We start from the raw sequence: 17,127 nt of genomic DNA, 5'->3' as shown, positions 1-17,127 counted from the left end.
ACGCATTTCGAGCGTGGCCCTTTCCCTGCTCACAGTAACTGGTGACAGGGGTCTAAAAGACCCGACATCTCACCTGCCTGCAGTGAAACTAATAGAGTGTGAGTGCCCTCCATTCCTGTCTTCCCCAGCCATACTCACAGACAACTATCAGGAGCAGAAAAACACAAACTGGATCCCAGGAGGGAAATACACACTGCCAAGACAAGGCAACCAAATCATGAATCAGCCATATAGTAAGAGGCCCCTAATGCCCCTCCAACCCCCAGAAACACCAACATCTGTTACGGCATCATTAACCCTCTCACTGCCGGGGGGGGGGGGGGTACACACCAGGAGCTGGGAGTGTGTTGTATGTAACAATGTATCACAAGTTGTCTGTCGGCTTGCTGCTGAAATAGACTCCTGATGTGTGAAGAAGCAGCACCTGTCACAAAGGCATTACATCACATAGGAGACGGTATCCTCTCTGTGATATCAATAAAAAGTGTCAACAAATAAACGTACACCCAGGCACTTAAACCTCCAAAAGGTCGTCCCCCCCCCTATGTACATACCAACCTGAGCACACCGGTCATGGCACCCACATATGAAAACATTGCTGGTGCTACACGTGTTGTGCATTGCTGCACATGCCAGAGTGACAGCAATCATTTTAGGGCTGTTATACAGAGTTACTTCCAACCTAATGACCTGGAGGGGCTTTTAATGTGTCCCCTTGGAGAAAATATAGGGTGCTGAAGTACATGTTTGTATTATGGGCACGCTCAGTTTTAAAGCTTCACATATTGGGCATCTATTTACCTGGTGCAACTTCATCTTTTATATTTTACCAAACATTTGGGGAATATATTGTGTTTGTGTGCCCTAAAATGAACTCTAGTGACATTTTTTACTAAAAATTTGAGCTTGAAAAACCATTGCACACATATTATGTGACATAAATTGTCTAATTTTTGATATAATTTTTGATATTTGAATTGCCAGGGTCTCTGCTGCAAGAAAATATATCATGTTTGGGGGTTTTCTGTAATCTTCAGCAATCACCTTAAATTCATTTTTAAAATATGTGTAAAAAAAACCCTAAAAACGTCTCTGGCAGAAAAAGGGTTAAACGTGCCCAGTCTAAATGTATGGTGATATTAAAGTGTGTGTCTATAGAACAATATTTCTGGTAGTATTTGGGGTAAAATAAGGTTTATGTGTTAAACAAATGGGCTAACAGGTGAATTTCTAAGCATCAGGTCGGTTGAGGAGGGGGGGGGGGAGGGGGGGGGAGATTTGAGTAAACAACCTCACACCAAAAGTGACAGTTGATCGCTGCTGATAGCTGTACTGCTGAGGACACAGACACCTGTAGCTCCAGGATTTCTGTGGATTTCTGTGGATTTCAGCAAGTTTTCAGCGTTTCTGCTTTTATGATGGCCAAAGACTTCGACTGGGGATCAGCGGACCCTCTTCTGCTTCTGGGATTCGCATCCTCGGACTGCACCGGGAAGGACAGAGAGGAGGACATCATGGCCGCTGTCACTTACCTGCAGGGAGGAAAGCCTGAGAAGACTGAGGCCCTGGGACAGCTTCTGGACATGGCTACTACCTGCACCATGGCTCCCATCTTCCACTATCCAGTGAGGTTCCCAAAGACATCTGGGAAGAGGGCTGAAGATGGAAAGGCCCTCAAGGTGAAGAGGAGGGACATCACCACCAGCTTGGCATCCCAGGAGCCTACAACCAGCACCCAGCGATGCTCTTCCCGAGCAAGCAAAGGGGCTAAATACAAAGAGCTGGTAGCTGAAGGTCTCCTGGATGCCCTGAATGCCAAAGAGCCCAAAAGAAAGGCAGCGTACAGCAAGCCTCAAGGAGCCAAAAGACCCAGGGCCGAATGAGGTAAGTAACATCAGGTAAGGGCCGAATGAGGTAAGTAACATCAGGCAATTATGGGTTTTTTATGTTTACAGCCCATCTCTCTTACCTCCCCCTAATTACTGGCTTAAAGGGGAAAAAAAGTCCATTTTTTAGCCATAGCTCTCTCTATACTGTGTGTTTCTGATTCTGACATCTTCCCTGTCTCCTGAATCTGTCCTTTTCTTCTCACTTTGTTTGGAAAAAAAAAAAAATTACAAAAAAAAAAAAAAAAAATACAAAAAAAAAAAAAAATAGATTTTAGTTTTTAACATAGATAAAATAGTGGTAAGTTAATGTAAGATATTATGGTGTGTTTCTGACTTCATGTAACATCCTCTTTAACCCTTGAACCTCTCCTTTTCTTCTCATTTCTGTTTAAAAAAGAAAATGTTATATATAATATTATATTTTATGTATACAAACTGCAAAACCCACCACCTGTCACCCACAGCTGGCAGTTGGATTACAAAAAATGGAGATCTGGATCAGAAAAAGTCACTTTTTTGGGTTATTGTATACATTTTTAAAACATCTTAACGTTAACATCTTACAAAAAAGGAGAGGATTGGCTGGCTATAGGGGTGGAGGAGGCCAGATTTTTTTATTTTTGTGACACTAAACAATATCCCTATTATTCAGAAAAAAAACCCAAACACATCCGCTAGTTACTGTTCCTGTAATCTATTTTTCTGGAAATAATTTCTTACTGTGTTTTTCTACTTCTTTGTAACATCCTCCATGAGATTCCACACCTTCCCTCCAACTTCTTTTTGAAAATAAAACTCCTTGTGACATCCTACATTAACTCCCAAACCTCTCCTTTTCCCCACTTCTCTTTGTTTGAAAACAGCAGTGAATATTAGTTGTAGCCATGTACACTGCTCTATACACACTGCACGCCCCATCACCCATCGCCCAGGGCCCATATCAGGAAGTTGGATCACAAATTAAAAAAAGTAAAAATGGAGATTTGGAGGGTCTGAGAGCACCAATGACTTTTTTTTGGCTTAAAAAACACATATTTGAATTGGATATATTTTTTAAACCAGAGTTTAGTGTCACTTCTTTAACATCTTACTAAAAAGGAGAGGATTGGTCGGCTGTAAGGGGAAGGAGGAGGCCGGATTTTTTCGTGACACTAAACAATATCCTTATCATTCAGAAAAAATCCAATACACATCCTCTAGTTCATAAAACACACAGTGCCGCGCTTTTAGTATGTGATAGCAAACAAATTATGTTATAATACAGTGAACATATGTGAATAAAAGTCTCCAAGTATAATGTTTTTCTTCAACTTGAAACAAACTTCACAATTTCATATCTTCATGCAATATCAATCCTCCACCACAAACGCCAGATGTGCCCTCAACAGGGTTTTTGATCTCACATATAGTTTGGTCAAAAAACGCATGTGTCCCTCGAGGTGGACATAAATGGTCAGATGTATCCTGAAAATGGAATCTTCCTCCAAAGATCACCGATCCCTTTAATCTTTCCTCCTCCATTCAGCATACATGATAAAAAAACGAGTAAAACACAATAGTGCGTTATCCTTTAAAACACATTACTTTACTAAAAGCATAAAAAGTGGCCAGTCACATAATACAGGTACTAGATCACACCAGATATATGCGCAATTAAAACCTGCAATACTCTTGTATGAGCAATCAAAGGAAACTCCACTCCTCAAATGTAACAATGTGGTTGTAACGATGAACAGCGAGCTTCATGACGTCACCAAGCCCCCCACTTCATCGTTACAACCACATTGTTACATTTCAGGAGTGGAGTTTCCTTTGATTGCTCATACAAGAGTATTACAGGTTTTAATTGCGCATATATCTGGTGCGATCTAGCACCTGTACCATGTGACTGGCCACTTTTTATGCTTTTAGTAAAGTAATGTGTTTTAAAGGATAACGCACTATTGTGTTTTACTCGTTTTTTGACATGTATGCTAAATGGAAGAGGAAAGATCACCGATCCCTTTAATCTTTGGAGGAAGATACCTTTTTCAGGATACATCTGACCATTTATGTCCACCTCAAGGAACACAAGCGTTTTTTGAACAAACTATATGTGAGGTCAAAAACCCCTGGTGAGGGCACATCTGGAATTTGTGGTGGAGGATTTATATTGCATGAAGATATGAAATTGTGAAGTTTGTTTCAAGTTGAAGAAAAACTTTATACTTAGAGACTTTTTTCACATATGTTCACTGTTTTATAACATAATTTGTTTGCTCTCACATACTAAAAGAGAGCGCGGCACTGCGTGTTTTATGTATTAGAATCCACGCACATCATGAGTATGTGTTAGTGTGAGCTGCTTTCTGATATATAGTTTTGTATTTGACACAAGAAGGGAATATTTTTAGTAGCATTTGTGACTGTGTGAGAATTTATTGTTTATAATTGTACACATCCACTAATTAATGGCCCTGTAATAAACTATTTTTCATTAAACAATTTATTACTGTGTCTTTCTGCTTCCTTGTAACATCCTTCATGAGCTCCCACACCTATGCTTTCCCCCCACTTGTTTGTTTGAAATGAGCACACTAGTTGTGATCATACGCCTGTTCTATGCACACTGGAGTGTCACTTTAACATCTTGCAAGAAAAGAACGTGATAGCCTGGCTATTAGGGGAGGAGGCCAGATATTTTTTTTTTCTGAAACTAAATGATATCTTGATTTAACAAAAAAAAAAAAACCAATTATTTTTCAAGAAATTGTGTCTTACTGTGTATCATTGTGATATCCGCCATTGACTCCCAAATGTCTCCTATCCCCCTCACTTCTGTTTATTTGGAAAGAGCAGTGAATATAAGTTATGGCCATGTACACTGCTCTACATACACTGCACAGCCCACTCACAAAAAAAAAAAAAATTGGGATTTGAAGCAGTAAAAACTACTTTTTGGGTTAACAACACATTTTTTAAACCAAAGTTTAGTGTCACTTCTTTAACATCTAACAAAAAAGGAGAGGATTGGCTGGCTATAAGGGGAAGGAGGAGGCCAGATTTTTTTTGTGACACTAAACAATATCCTTATTCAGAAAAAAATCCAATACACATCAGCTAGTTAATGTAATAATCTATTTTTCATAAAATCATTTCTTACTGTGTTTTTCTGCTTCATTGTAACATCCTTCATGAGCTATAACAATCAATAAGTGTAGCGCTCTGGTGAAAACTAACTGAATCTCAACATAAACAACATGTGACATAATGGTGTCAGGGTCCCTGAGGAAGTCACGTGAGAGGTGATGCAAGGCATAGGTGACGTCATTTTTGGCGCGGACGCCATCTTTGGACTCCCTAAAGAACCCATGCAAGTACACCCATACATCAGGTTCAAAATGCTGTATACAAGAAGATGTATCATGTGAGTGTCCTGTGTATATTATTTTAATTACTGTGTTAATAAATGATAAAACACTATGGAGGCTTTTCTCTTTGTGGACCATGTGGAAGATGATTTTTCTGAATAACAGCCATTTAGGATATTCCTAGAGGATACGCTTTAACCCAAGGGGGATCCAGGAGTGATCCATAAGGCATTTAGGCCCTTTTAGGGTTGCAGCAAGGAGGTGATGAGCCAATCTAGCTGTGTGTGGAGTCATCACCAGAGCCTACAAACGTACAAGATTCACCTGCATGATTGCATTTATTGTTGTGAACACTGGTGGCAAGTTTTGTTTATGAGATATTACTTTCAGTGATGTGTTCATTTATATTCACTTGCTGTATATATATATATATATATTTTTTCTGATTTCAGCGGTTTATTTATGGTATGAATAAAGTGTGTTGACACAGAGCACTTGTTTTATAGGGTATATCCCTGTATTAGGGGGCTTAATATTAGTCATGTCCACCATATGCACAATATCGTGTGATGTTGCACTGTTTTAGCATTCATTCTCATTAAGATTCACGGTTTGTTCCACCATTATGTCACATGTTGTTTATGTTGAGATTTAGTTAGTTTTCACCAGAGCGCTACACTTATTGTTTGTTATATTTTGGTTTTTCACTTTCGGTAATAAGGTGCAGGTGTAGCAGCTTATTATTAGTTTAGTAGGATTGAGCGCAGGAGGTTTTCCCCAATCCTTCATGAGCTCCCACACCTATGCTTTTCCTCCTCACCTGTTTCTTTGAAACAAGCATGCGCACTAGTTGTGATCATACGCACTGTTCTATGCACACTGCAAATCCCACAGCCTATTTCAGCTTCTGGTGCAGGAAAAAAAGAGAAAATGCTGCATTTTGTTCTAAACAGAACCATACTGGAACATGGCAAACTGCATCAAAACTGCACCGCAACAGAGTGTGGTGTGAACTGTAAGCAAAAACGTATCCGGAATGCATCCAGAGTGCGTTTTGTGGTGTGAACTGGCCCTACATGAGATCTTTATCTTTCAGAAATAAGAAATACACATCCACTAGTTAACACTCCAGTCATCTATTTTTTGTGCAGCATTTGCTTTCAGTTCTGCGGTCTCAGATTTGTGCATGAAAGAATAAAGCCGTACCGTCTGGATTATTGGCGGTTGTCAGCAGCATCAGGAGTGAGGTAAGTGAGTCAGGTAGATTGTGAAAATATCTCATCCACTCGATGTCCAGTCTGGAATCTTGCAAGCAACCCAGAACCTAGAAATAACGATCATAAAATGATTTAGATGGTGCAACCATTGTACACAGCAAATGTCAAAATGTCAGCATTATAAATAAAGGTGTGAGAAAACTATTCTAGCCAATAAACACCCACCACCAGGGACACAATTCCAACATTTGAATTCCGGGCTCTAAATGCTGATGGATCTAATCTACTGGCCACATTGTCTAACATTCATCAGATACAACACTGTCATATCCTAACTAGGGATGCAAGTGTGATATCGATACTGTCGCTCAAGTACTCGCCGTTACCAATTACCGATACTTTGCTATGCCATTGGCGTCCATACAAAATGTATGGACGCAAATTGCACCGCAAAGAATAGCATGCATTTTGAACAGGAATGCGATTGACTTTTTCAGGACTGCGTTATTGGTAGACAGTACTCCATTTTATAGGCTGAAGGTCTGCCAATCAGACCGCTGGGCGGCACAACCACTGCCATACTAGTGTAGTCCGAATGGTAACTAGGCAACCCTACCGTCGGACTCGCAGTGAAAAGAAGCCTGTTTTCCACAGACCCTATAGATCACAGGGCAGTACTTCTTAATGGCACTATATAGTATATATCCCTTAATGGCTCCCAACATCATTATTGGACAGTATAAATTGGACAGCCTCAAAAAACCTTTAATAATCTAAATAATTATAAATTTGATAAAAATACACTAGATAAAAAATAAAAAAACTCACCCCCTAATCCTCAAAAAAAACGGGTGATACCAACCTGATGCAATTAATATAAAAATTAGTATACAGAATTATATGTATATAAAAAATAAGTACATGTATATAAAAAATATTTTAATATACAAAACCCTTAATCAAATACTGTATACTAATAATCTCATATTGCCAATCCATAATATATGTGAATAAACCAAAATAAAATTACCTTTTATTAATATAATTAATAAATAATGCTCATAATAGTGTATTAGCACAGGTTTTTTTTAGGCGGAGTGCAGACACTCTGTGCCTGAAGGAATGGAGTGAGGCTACCTCTCGGGGAAGCTCTGAAACTGTGGCAGGACAGGAATGTCGGTGGTGCATAGCTCTGAGGAAGTCTCGGCCTTCCTGTTGGGTTCACGAAGTTCAGGATTGATTGCACCTCCTCCCAGTTGGGTGTGGTCTGGTGGGATAACTGGGGTGTTGTGCATGGCCTGATAGGTGGAATATGGGTGGGGTGTCCTCCTTCAGGGGGTGACCACAGTACCCTGAGGGTTGTCATTCCCCCTGTTGCTGCCATGGGCTCTATTTAGATGTTTTGGAATTGTAATTCTAAAAAAAACCTAATTTATTTATTTAACATCCAATTATTTATTGTAACACACTATTGTGAGCATTTGTCTATGTCAGTAAAACTGAGGACTGGTAGGATGAGAAGGGCGACAAAGGCAGTTCTCTGTGAACAAACTTCACTACAATTAAATCGCTTTAGACCTTTCAGACTGAAGGCATCTATGTGGAAGAGAGCTCTGCATTGATTAAAGAAGGGAAATGTGTCGGGACATTACAGGTGAGCATTGCTGACCACTGCATCACCCACCATAAGATAACAGCAACAACCATTTCAAATCTGTTCTCTGTTTTGTGAATGAAAAGGGTTGTTCTTATGTAGATCTTAGTAAACAAGTCTGGAGAGGAAGATGGAAGGTTCTAGGATGAGGCTTATTACAATCAGGCATCTAACAGTAAAAATACGATGACTAGCATGGAGTAGGTTAGCGTAGTGTAGTTTAGTGTAGGTCCTGCCCTGAAAGAGTCTACCTTGTCGTGGTGGGCAGGCTTGTCATCTTTTGGTTACAAATGTCAAAACTGGAGAAAGAATGTATTGTCTCTGGGCAGTTTCATTTTTGACCATGGGATTCAACTAAAAGACTCCTAAGATTTCATATAGGCAGATCAGAAAAAAGTGTGACCAGGGGTCTGACGAAGGGCGGCAAAAACAGCAAATCCCCAAAATTAAGCAAGTGCAGCACCACCCATAAATGAACATAATTAACAATGTGTCTCATTTATAAAATCATGCAACAATAAAGTTCTGTGACTATTTGTAAAACTGTAATGCAACAATGTGAATAAATGCAATAAAAAAATAGAAAAAAATTACTAAAAATGAAAATAAAAATAATAATTAAAAAATATATTATTAATATATATTTTTTTAAGTTTTTTTATCATTTTAATCTTAATTTATTTTTTTCCTTTATTGCATGTATTTATATTGTCATGTTACATTGTTACGAATAGTCATAGAACCTAAGGCCTTGTTCGTGCCATTTTTTTCTGTATACCTTTCTGAGTTTTTCTGCATACGTTCTGCAAGGGTACAAAGAAAACAATAGTTCTCAATGTGCCCTATTCCCTGTATAAAACTCACTGATATGCGTATGAAAACAGATGTAAATTTGTGCTCTGCGAGTGAAATCTTTTCCATCAGTTTTTCTGCACGTATAGTGTGAACGAGGCCTAACTTGTATGATTTTATTAATGAGACACATTGTTAATTATGCTGATTTATGGGTAGCACTGATTTTAGCTTTAATAACTGTTGATCCTTCAGTTGAGAGGAGATACACGTTTTTTGGTGTAAGCAGCTTCCTTAATTAGGATACCTATACCACATAATAGGCACGGGATACCTATTGCTCGCCCGCCCGGCAGTGTCATTCAGTCACAGAATTCTGTGAATGGGAAACTACACTCTCGACTTGTAGTCCTCAGTGAATTACCACAGCACTGTTGAGCACTGTGATAGTTCGTTGTCTCTTCCCGTCAGTGTGTATCTGCTTGCCCGTACGGAGTAAAAGCACACATCCACTGACAAGTCTGCAGAAGTCCTGCATAGCACCTGCGATCTGCTGATTGCAGGAGCGATGCTTTCTAATAAATGCACATTTTCTTACCTACAAAAAGATGTGCATGTATTATTTATTTATTTATTTTTTTAAAGGTGAACTTATCCTCTAAAACTAGCTATAAAATGGGACAGTTGCCATTTTTGTAAACGTAAGAAACAGGCACAACAATGTGTCACATAGAGGCATGGTGAGGCGTGCAGCAATGAGGCCACAGTGTACAAACTGTGGACACCCTGTCCTCAGTCCATACTGAGCTCCTGAGCCGCACAGTGCCATTGGTTGGTAAGATGCTGTTAGGCGTGCAGTAGGCAGTGCCTTAGCAAATAATTACGCATCCCTCGCCCCATTCAGCTGATGATTGGAATGTTCCCCAGCCTACAATTGAATGTAAACAAAGGGTTGGGGTGCTGGGGGTGCTGACTGATGTCATTGTTCAAAAAGTGCCATATTTAGTTTATTACATCAGCCGGCATTCTTAGCCCCTTCATTTACAATCAGCTGTCACCTGGAGAATCTCCTGGTTGTCAGCTGAATGGAGCCAGAGATGCATCCTTGGTTGCTAGGATAGCAGCAGCCTCCAGCATTCTAGCAACCAGCAAGCCCTAAGGAGGAAGCGTAACATCCACAACAGCTTTGCAGCGCAAACATGGTCTGGCCTGTCTCTGTACACCAAATTGGAGGTGGTTTTAATTACCTCCTGTTACGTTATCTACAAACTGTCAGTAATTCTTACATTTGAAAATTCCCAAAATAGGAACTACCCAAGTCTGTTGCATGTTTTGGAACTTTACGAGCAAGGCTTTCCTTAATTATGTGCAGATGATTTAAAGGCAATCTGGATCTCCCCAATGTGCCTAACATTGATGTCAGTGGGAAAATAATTCCTCATACATTGATGTCAGTTAAAATATAATGCCTGCTTGTACATTTGACTTACATCGATGTCACTGGGAATATAATGCTCTCAAGTTGCTGTAGATGGGAAAATAATTCCTGTTTCACTGGTGTCAGTGTGTTGCTACATAAGTGTACAGCCGGTGGGAAGGGGTTTATTTGGCGTGGATGGGAAACCTCACATTGGAAGGAAGACCACATGAAATCACCACACACTGACAGCACAGCAATGAAGAACTCCCTTTAACACGTGTGTGCGTGTGCGTGCGTGTATATAACAAGTTTACTGCTACTTTAAATTGGTAAAGATTGTAAAATAATGCCCTTTATACTGGTGTCAATGGGAAAACTATTCCCCACCAACATACCAGTGACAGTGTGCAAAAAAAAAAAATAATTACATTGGTGTCAGTGGGAAAATAATTCCCCTTATGTGAGCATCCCTTTGGTAATATTTTTCACATACGTGGATGTCAGTGGAAAAATTACCAGTAAGGCTACGTTCACACTAGCGTTGTGTGCAGGCGGAAGAGAGGCGTTTGGGAAGCGTTTTTACCGCTTCCCAAACGCCTCGGACAATTCTGCACATTGCAGCACATGGTGCTGTTCTAACGGGAGCATTAGCATCGAGGCAAAACAGACACCTCTGGTCGAGTCAGGAGGCGTTGAAGCCTCCTATTCTAGTCTATGGTGCCGCTCCGCAAACGCGCGACTGGCGTTTGCGATGGGGTTGCGGGTTGTTTGCGGAGCGGTAATACCATTCAAACTTCATTATAGGCGTTTGTGGGGCATTTTTAATGCTCGGAAAACACCTAGCAACCTCCGCTAAACCGCGCATGCGGCATTTTCCAAGCGTTAAAAAACGCTCCGCAAACGCCGGACCAACACATGCCAAACGCTATAGGGGCATTTGGCAAGCGTTGGTAAAACAGTCAAGTGTGAACGAGCCTTAAATTGGAGTCAAAAATAATTTCCATTACACTGGTGTCATTAGGAAAATGATTTCTCTTTTCTTTTGTTAGTTCATCCTGGGACAAATCGGTTCAATCTCGGGACAAACTGATGCACCTGTCACCAAACACCAGGTTTTCTCTGGCCTGGTGGATCATCATTCAAGCTTTGTTGGGAAAATCCTTCCTATTGATCTCTTAAAAGATCCTCACAATGGAAGCAAGTCATGGGTTAGATTCCCTATGAAATTGTTATTGCGATCTGTGTTCCCCCTGGGGAGATTCACCTTCTATGTCCTGGTAACAGTAAGTGACATATAATGAGGGATTAAATGGAGTTAACTGTATCTATAGCCAAATCGTTTTCACTTTTGGATAGAGTAGAACAAATGTCTGCATTGGAGGACTTCTCTATTCCTTTTCTGGGAACAGCTTTTACAATTTTACATTTCTCATAATGTTCTGCTTCAGTGACAACAGCCATCAAGAAAAATAGAGACTCTCCCCAGTGCGAAAAAAAAACAATAAAACACAACAGGGGCGCCGATCCTTCCCACTTAACCAAGAACAGAAAAAAAAGTTTTGGCTATGCATACAGGTTACGTGTTCTGGTGAGGAATGTCTACGAGGGAATTTCCTGGCAAAGGCTCCAGGAGGGTTAATGTTCTGATTTTGGTTGCAGGGATGGGACTGTGTTAGTGTTGGGGGGTAGTGAGGAGGCAGGGGTGTATCTGCCATGAGGCAAACAAGGCGTTTGTCTAGGGTGGCAGTTTACAGGGGGCGGCACGCCCCCCAGGCAGAAAGGACACTGTGTGTGTCAACAACAGTGCTGCCATGGATGAGTGTACAGCCAAGCCGACACACAAGGAGGGTCACCCGGGCTAAGGGACTGGCTGCAGAGGAGAGAAGAGTGGTGGGCGGATCCCTGGTGTGCGCTCGGAGCGCGTGAGGGCGGGGCCCACTGTCAGTGTGCGCTGGGACGTGCAGGATGGCTAGAAGGTGCCAGCGGAGGAGGAAAAAGAAAAGAACGAGGTCAGGGTGTAGGAGCCCCCCGCTCTTTTGCAGCCGCCGCCGGAGATCCTGAGGGATATGGGACACAAGCGTCCCTCCTGGAGTGATCCTGACACTGTCTGGAGGAGCCCCTGCTGGACAGGTAAGAGCTTGGAGGACTGGTGCTTCCCCACCCCTGTCCCTCCGACACACAGCCCCCCACATGTCCCACTTCCCTCCCCCGTACCACTGCCCCCTCTCCGTCACACTGCCCCCGGTCACGCTGCCCCCTCCTGTCACCCTTTCCCACACCTGTTCCACTTCCCCCCTCCTGTCCCCCCACATTGTCCCACTACTCCCCATCTGTCCCCACTGCCCCTCACCTGTCCCTCTGTGCTCCTCCTGTCCCACTACCCCTCACCTGTCCCTCTGCGCTCCTCCTGTCCCACTGCCCCGATGCTGTCCCATGCCTCCTGTCACGCTGCCCCCCACCTGTCCCTCTGCACTCCTCCTGTCCCGCTGCCCCGATCCTGTCCCATTCCCCCTGTCACGCTGCCCCCCACCTGTCCCTCTGAGCTCCTCTTGTCCCACTGCCACTCACCTTTCCCTCTGCGCTCCTCCTTTCCCACTGCCCCTCACCTGTCCCTCTGCGCTCCTCCTGTCGCGCTGCCCCGATCCTGTCCCATGCCCCGTCATGCTGCCCCTCACCTGTCCCTCTGTGCTCCTCCTGTCCCACTGCCACTCACCTGTCCCTCTGCGCTCCTCCTGTCCCGCTGCCCCGATCCTGTTCCATGCCCCGTATCACGCTGGCCCCCACCTCTCCTTTTGAGCTCCTCCTGTCCCACTACCCCTCACCTGTCCTTCTGCGCTCCTCCTGTCCCTCTGCACTCCTCCTCCTGTCCCGATCCTGTCCCATGCCCCCCGTCACGCTGCCCCCCACCTGTCCCTCTGCGCTCCTCCTGTCTCACTGCCCCGATCCTGTCCCATGCCCCCCACCTGTCCCTCTGTGCTCCTCCTCCTGTCCCACTGCACTTCTCCTGTCCCTCTGCCCCCACCTGTCTCCCCACCCATCATGCTACCCCCCATCATGCTGCCCTCCCCCTGTCATGATGCCTCCCTCTTGTCCTGCTACCCTCCTACCTGTCTCGATGGCCTACTCCCCCTTCCTGCTGCCCCCCTCCTCTCCTGCTGCCCCCTTCCTGTCCTGCTGCCCCCCATCACGCTGACCCCCTCCTGTCCCACGACCCCCCCCTGCCATGTCACACTGCCCTCCATCAGGCTCCTGTACTGAAGAGGTGGATCTTAAACAGCAAGGGGAGAGATAAATGTAGATGGTGGGTGCTCAATTTTAGTCTTGCCTAGGGCAGCAAAAAAGTAAAATACACTACTGTGCGGAGGGTCGATGCTGGGACTGCAGGGATAGGTCAGTATGTGGGGACTGCAGGGATGGGTCAGTATGTGGGGACTGCAGGGATGGGTCAGTATGTGGAGATTGCAGGGATGGGTCAGTATGTGGGGATTGCAGGGATGGGTCAGTATGTGGGGACTGCAGGGATGGGTCAGTATGTGGGGATTGCAGGGATGGGTCAGTATGTGGAGATTGCAGGGATGGGTCAGTATGTGGGGATTGCAGGGATGGGTCAGTATGTGGGGATTGCAGGGATGGGTCAGTATGTGGGGATTGCAGGGATGGGTCAGTATGTGGGGATTGCAGGGATGGGTCAGTATGTGGGGATTGCAGGGAAGGGTCAGTATGTGGGGATTGCAGGGATGGGTCAGTATGTGGGGATTGCAGGGATGGGTCAGTATGTGGTGGATGGGAGGATGGGTCAGTGTTGTCTGTGATGGATACTACCAGCACTGATCTCCTGCCACTTCCAGCTCATACATGGGTATGGGGAGCCCTCTCTGTATATGGGTGACACACCATTCCTTCCCCCAGTGAGGACCCCTTTGCTCCCATCCTCACCCACCTACCTGTCTTCTGGATGAAGTACTGACAGCGCCTGCTGCTCACTGCACCCATCATCTGATACTTCATGTCCGTCCCCTCGCCCTTCACTTGCCGACATCGTTCCACCACCTTTACGCATTTGGTGTCCATGTTGGCGGCTCACGGCTCTTCCACTATGAGGCTGACGGTACTTCACGTCCAATCAGATTCCCAGTATGGGGGAGGGGCTCTGTAAGACATAAACAGTGAGTTGTATGAGGATCCGCCATCGTTAGCGCCCACCCAAGCAATCATGTGACCATCATGGTGTGGGGCGAAAGTCAGAAATGATTGAAGAGCGATCTCCACCAATCTGATCTGACAATGTGTGCTGTGCTCATACAATCCTCCACAATTTGACCTTTCTATTACATCCTGGACCACCTAGTAATGGCGGCTGAATTGTAGGCAGGTTCCCTTAATGGGACCTGGGGGGTCAGAGGTCACTGGCAATCTGCACAGGCCGGCTCCCTGCTTTGAACCTGCAGCATAGAGGAGACCCCTCTGAAAAAGAACACAGACTGCCCGGACCGTCAGCCATTTGTTATCTGATTGACCGATATGAAGCCGCCCCTACCCCTTACATGGACTGTTCCCATCGGAGTGCCCCATTACATGCATTGTTCCCATCGGTTTGCTCCTTTGCATGGACTGTTCTCATCGGAGAGCCCCCTTACATGGACTGTTCCCATCGGAGTGCCCCCTTTACATGGACTGTTCCCATCGGAGTGCCCCGTTACATGCATTGATCCCATCGGAGTGCCCCTTTACATGGACTGTTCCCATCGGAGTGCCCTTCTACATGGACTGTTCCCATCGGAGTGTCCCCTTACATTCACTGATCCCATCGGAGTGCCCCTTTACATTGACTGTTCCCATCGGAGTGCCCCTTTACATGGACTGTTCACATCGGAGTGCCCCCTTTACATGGACTGTTCCCATCGGAGTGCCCCCTTACATGCACTGATCCCATCAGAGTGCCCACTTTACATGGACTGTTCCCATGGGAGTGCCCCCTTACATGGACTGTTCCCATCGGAGTGCCCCCTTACATGGACTGTTCCCATCGGAGTGCCCCCTTACATGCACTGATCCCATCGGAGTGCCCCTTTACATGGACTGTTCCCATCGGAGTGTCCCTTTACATGGACTGTTCCCATCGGAGTGCCCCCTTTACATGGACTGTTCCCATCGGAGTGTCCCCTCACATGCACTGATCCCATCGGAGTGCCCCCTCACATGCACTGATCCCATCGGAGTGCCCCATTACATGGACTGTTCCCATCGGAGTGTCCCCTTACGTGGACTGCTCCCATCGGAGTGCCCCCTTACGTGCACTGATCCCATCGGAGTGCCCCCTTACATGAACTGTTCCCATCAGAGTGCCCCCTTACATGCACTGATCCCATCGGAGTGCCTCTTTACATGGACTGTTCCCATCGGAGTGCCCCCTTACATGCACTGATCCCATCGGAGTGCCCCCCTTACATGGACTGTTCCCATCGGAGTGCCCCCTTACATGCACTGATCCCATCGGAGTGCCCCTTTACACGGACTGTTCCCATCGGAGTGCCCCCTTTACACGGACTGTTCCCATCGGAGTGCCCCCTTTACATGCACTGATCCCATCGGAGTGTCCCATTACATGGACTGTTCCCATCGGAGTGTCCCATTACATGGACTGTTCCCATCGGAGTGCCCCCTTACATGCACTGATCCCATCAGAGTGCCCCCTTACATGGACTGTTCCCATCGGAGTGCCCCCTTACATGCACTGATCCCATCGGAGTGCCCCATTACATGCACTGATCCCATCGGAGTGCCCCCTTACATGCACTGATCCCATCGGAGTGTCCCATTACATGGACTGTTCCCATCGGAGTGCCCCATTACATGGACTGTTCCCATCGGAGTGCCCCCTTACATGGACTGTTCCCATCGGAGTGCCCCCTTACATGGACTGTTCCCATCGGAGTGCCCCATTATATGCACTGTTCCCATCGGAGTGCCCCCTTACATGGACTGTTCCCATCGGAGTGCCCCCTTACATGGACTGATCCCATCGGAGTGCCCCCTTACATGCACTGATCCCATCGGAGTGTCCCATTACATGGACTGTTCCCATCGGAGTGTCCCATTACATGGACTGTTCCCATGGGAGTGCCCCCTTACATGGACTGTTCCCATCGGAGTGCCCCCTTACATGCACTGATCCCATCGGAGTGCCCCCTTACATGGACTGTTCCCATCGGAGTGCCCCCTTACATGGACTGATCCCATCACCATCAGCACCGTGCAGGCAGCTGCTCCAAGCACAGCGCCGGTCTCCTAGCAACCGATGTAAACACTACAGAACAGATCACATACATTTCTTTTTCACGCTCCTCAGCTCCGCCTCCTAGCTGCTCAAAGTTGCTCCGTCCCTTTCTTTCTGCATCATCGGAGGGAGGAGTCTAGACTGAGGCGGGGCTCTATTCAGACAAGCTGGCTGCAGAATTTGAGAGGAAACACATGACCTCCACTCCGCCCCTTTTTTAATGAACTTTAATGAACTAACAAATATTCAGAGGCTACAGAGTGGAGCTCCACTTGACAGGAAACGTGACCTCCAAAATGGAGTTCCATTCTGCAGCCAGACTTCTCAGTTTCTGTAAAATCTACACAGGAAATATGTGACATCCACTTCATTGAGCTGCGATTGTTGGTTGTTTATTGAATTAAAGTTCAATAAACAAAAAGAAAAAAAAAAGGAGACCTGAACTAAAGATGGAGTGCAGGCCACATGTCCTATCTAGAGTGGAGCTCCATTTTGCTGCTAGGCCACTCCCCTCGACTCATCTCCTGG

General features: G+C 45.1%; 1 long non-coding RNA gene across 4 annotated transcripts in view; it reads right to left on the bottom strand.

Annotated features, from left to right (window-relative positions):
• LOC149467306 (uncharacterized) overlaps window positions 1-16,702 on the bottom strand; it is a 67,961-nt gene extending 51,259 nt beyond the window's left edge. For 3 of the 4 annotated variants that reach the window (XR_016311959.1, XR_016311956.1, XR_016311958.1), the window contains exons 1-3: window positions 16,650-16,699; window positions 14,267-14,472; window positions 6,446-6,563 (exon numbers count right to left, since the gene is read on the bottom strand). This is a non-coding gene — a long non-coding RNA (uncharacterized LOC149467306). Of the gene's footprint in view, window positions 1-6,445; window positions 6,564-14,266; window positions 14,473-16,649 lie in introns of all 4 variants that reach the window. The other variant, XR_016311957.1, reaches the window with a different exon arrangement.
• Window positions 16,703-17,127: the final 425 nt, after the last annotated feature.

Source organism: Staurois parvus, unplaced genomic scaffold (assembly GCF_062004578.1).
Source record: "Staurois parvus isolate SC_StPar_1 unplaced genomic scaffold, SC_StPar_1.0 ptg000116l, whole genome shotgun sequence".
Taxonomy (NCBI): domain Eukaryota; kingdom Metazoa; phylum Chordata; class Amphibia; order Anura; family Ranidae; genus Staurois; species Staurois parvus.
This window is presented reverse-complemented; position numbering and strand designations above follow the sequence as displayed.